Consider the following 3,959-nt stretch of genomic DNA (forward strand, 5'->3'; position numbering starts at 1 on the left):
TAGTAACATGGTTGTTAAGTGAATCTTTCCCCCAACTAACCTCAGATTGTGCCCTCTTGTTCTTGTGTTCACTTTCCTATTAAAAACACTTCTCTCCTTGAACCTTATTTAACCTTTTAACGCAGGGGTCCCCAAACTTTTTACACAGGGGGCCAGTTTACTGTCCCTCAGACTGTTGGAGGGCCGGACTATAAAAAAACCCCTATGAACAAATCCCTATGCACACTGCACATATCTTATTTAAAGTAAAAAACAAAATGGGAACAAATACAATATTTAAAATAAGAAGTAATTAAGTAATAAAGTAATTTATACATTTTATTAACAAGTAAATTTAAACTTAAATCAAGAAACTCCCTCCATTTCTCCTTCCTTCCTTCCCTCCCTCCTCTCTACTTCTCTCTTCCCTCTCTTTTCTTCCTTCTCTCTCATTTGTTTCATTTTCCTCTCCCTCGTTTTCTCTCCATAATTTTCTCATTTTTCTCTTTCTCTTTTTCTCTCTCTCACTCTTTCCATCTCTCCCCCTTTCTTTCTCTCTCCCTCTCTATCTCTCCCTCTTTCTCTCTCTGTCCCTCTTTCTCTCTCTTCTCTTTCTTTCTCTGTCTCTTTAACTCACTCTTTCTCTCTCCCTCTTTGTATCTCTCCCTCTTCCTTTCTCTCTCCCTCTTTTGCCCTTTCTCTTGCTTTCTTTCTCTCTCCCTATTTCTATCTCTCCCTCTCTCCCTCTCTCTCCCTCTTTCTTTCTCACTCTATTTCTATCCCTCTTTCTCTCTCCCTCTCTATCTCTCCCTCTTTCTCTCTCTCTCACTTTCTCTCTATCTTGGTTTCTCTCTCTCCCCCCTCCTTTTTCTCTCTCTCTCTCATACACCACGCTGGCAACAGAGAGAGAAAGAGAGAGCGGAGCGTGGCTTGCCAGTCCACGGCCCCATGGATGAGCAGCTCTGCATGGCCCCAGCACTGGACTTCGCCGTCGCCCCCGCCTCCTCTCCAGCTAACCCCCTGAATTCACCTGAACGGAGGCGGTGGCGGTTTCAAAGGACCAACATACGTCCACCCCTTCGCCCTCCATGGTGCCCAGCGCCCAGCCCCACGCCGCCTCCGCGTAGCGTGCTCGAACTCTTCCTGCAGGAACGGGTGGTGGGGTGGAAGTGGTTGGACTTATCTACACGCGCGCTTGCTGATTGGGAAGAGGGAAAAAAAATCTGCACCTCCAAAGAGGGGAGGGGGGGGAAGAAAGAAAAAAGGAGTTCCAACTTGGCGAAAGGCGGAGGGGAGAACTGAGCGTGCTGCAGCAAGTTTGCTTGGCTTTCTGGGACTGTGGAGTGGTGGAAGGGGAGGGGAAAAAAAGCCCCAGAAAGCCAAGCAAACTTGCTGAAGCATGCTCAGTTCTCCCCTCCTGCCTTCCGCCAAGTTGGAGCTTTTTTCTTTCTCCCCCCCCCTCCCCTCTTTGGAACAGGGGCGGAGGCAACGGCGGAGTCCAGCGCTGGGGCCATGCGGAGCCGCTCATCCAGGGGGGCGTGGACCAGCAAGCCGCCCTCCGCTCTCTCTTTCTCTTTTTTGTTGCCGGCGTGGTATATGAGAGAGAAAGAGAGAGAACGGAGGGCGACTTGCCAGTCTACGCCCCCCTGGATGAGCGGCCCCGCATGTCCCCAGCGCCGGGCTCTGCTGTTGCCTCCGCCCGCGTTCAGCTCTGCAGCTGAGAGGCAGTAGCCACGTTCACTCCTCCACCTCCCGGTAATGCGCCCGACCTCTGCTTGCAGGGACGGGTGGTGGGGCGGCGCAAAGGGGCAAATGTTTCTGTGTGAGGTGGTCACACATGCAGCTTAGAAGGAACAATGCCGGCGTGGCCACATCGCCGCTGTCACAGCCCTCCCCAGCAGAGCCCTCCCCAACAGCTCCGGCTGCCAGCGCACAGCTCTGCTCGCCCGAAGCCTGGTGTTGAGGCTGGAGAGGGGGCTTCGGGCTCTCGGCTTCAGCGGCCGCCATTGAGCCGTTGTTTTCGCGGCGGCTGCCCTGCGCTTTTTAAATGCGCCGCTTTCCTGCGCTGCTTTCTCAGGCAGCTGGCTTTACTGGCCAGTGCAGGGTGGCTGCTACGACAACAACAACGACGCCATGGCGTCCGCTGATGCCGAGAGCTGTCAAAGAGGCCCTGAAGGGGGACAGGGCGGTCCCCACCGCCTGTGTCAGCGGCGAGGTGTGCTTGCCTTGTGGAGGGGGGGAGGCGATGGAGGTCAGGGGTTTTCAAGCAGCTGCCTCCCCCCCCCCAATGGACAGTTTTTCAATTGCAATCACCTTTTCCTGAATTTCGCATCCACTCACCGCGGAGGTGAAGGGGAGGAGGCGGAGAGGCAAGGAGGCGGGGAGGAAAGCGGGCCTGCAATTGGCTAATTTATTTCTCGCCTTTAGGGAGAGGAACTGTTGCTGCTCTGCCATAGGGCAGCAACAGTTTCTCTCCCTAAAGGCGAGAAATAAATTGGCCAATTGCAGGCCCGCTTTACACCCCGCCTCTTTGCCTCTCCACCTTCCCCTCGCTCAGCAGCCGACCGCGGTGAGTGGACAGGAGATTCAGGAGCTTATTATATTGATCAGTAAAATCTCGTGAGCCGCCCTGGGCCGGTTAAAAGACCTCATCGGGCCGCATCCGGCCCGCGGGCCGTAGTTTGGGGACCACTGTTTTAACGTATGAACGTATTTAAATGTTTTGATCATGTCCCCCCTTTCCCTTCTGTCCTCCAGACTATACAGATTGAGTTCATTATGTCTTTCCTGATAGGTTTTATTCTTAAGACCGTCCACTAGACATTAGCCCTATTTGGACAGGGAGTCATTGCTCACAGTCACTCATGCCCTCATCACCTTGAGGTTCGACTACTGCAATGCTCTCTACATGGGGCTACCTTTGAAAAGTGTTCAGAAACTTCAGATCGTGCAGAATGCGGCCGCGAGAGCTATTGTGGTGTTACCTCGGTTTGCCCACGTCTCTCCAATACTCTGTGGCTTGCATTGGCTGCCGATCAGTTTCTGGTCACAATTCAAAGTGTTGGTAATGACCTATAAATCCCTACATGGCATCAGACCAGAATATCTCCGGGACTGTCTTCTGCCGCAAGAATCCCAGTGGCCGATAAGGTCCCACAGAGTTGGCCTTCTCCGGGTCCCGTCGACTATGTTGTCTGGCTGGCCCCAGGGGAAGAGTCTTCTCTGTGGCGGCCCCGGCCCTCTGCAATCTACTTCCCCCAGAGATCAGAACTGCCCCCACCCTCCTTGCCTTTCGTAAATTGCTTAAGACCCACCTATATCGCCAGGCATGGGGGAATTGAGACATCTCCCCCAAGTTTATAGACTTTATGTATGATATGCTTGTATTGTATGTTCTTTAAATGACTTTTTTTTTTGAATACTTTCTTTTAATATTAGATGTGTTACATTGTATATTGCTATTATTGTTGTTGTGAGCCGCCCCGAGTCTGTGGAGAGGGGTGGCATAAAAATCTAATAAATTATTATTATTATTATTATTATTATTATTATTATTATTATTATTAATATCATCATCATCATCATCATACCTCTGTGAATGCCCACACCCATAATTCAATGCCTGGGGAGAGTGAAAATTGCCCCCCCCGGAAGCCCTCTGGAGGCCAGAAACAGCCCATTTCCCAATTTCTGGTGGGCCCGGTAGGCTTGTTTTTCACCCTCCTCAGGCTCCAGAGGCTACCCTGGAGCCTGTGGAGGGCAAAAATACCCTCCCCCATTCCTTCGGAGTCCCTCTGGAAGCTGAAAATGCCCTCCCAGAGCCTCCTCGTGAGACGAAAATCAGCTGGTCGGTGTGCACCTGTGTGCTGGAGCTGAGCTAGGGCAATAGCTCGCGTGCCAGCAGATATGGCTTCGTGCCATAGGTTCGCCATCACTGACTTAGAGAGAAAATTCAAGACATAGAAACTGAGGCAAAAACA

Source organism: Erythrolamprus reginae, unplaced genomic scaffold (genome assembly GCF_031021105.1).
Source record: "Erythrolamprus reginae isolate rEryReg1 unplaced genomic scaffold, rEryReg1.hap1 H_1, whole genome shotgun sequence".
NCBI classification, from domain to species: domain Eukaryota; kingdom Metazoa; phylum Chordata; class Lepidosauria; order Squamata; family Dipsadidae; genus Erythrolamprus; species Erythrolamprus reginae.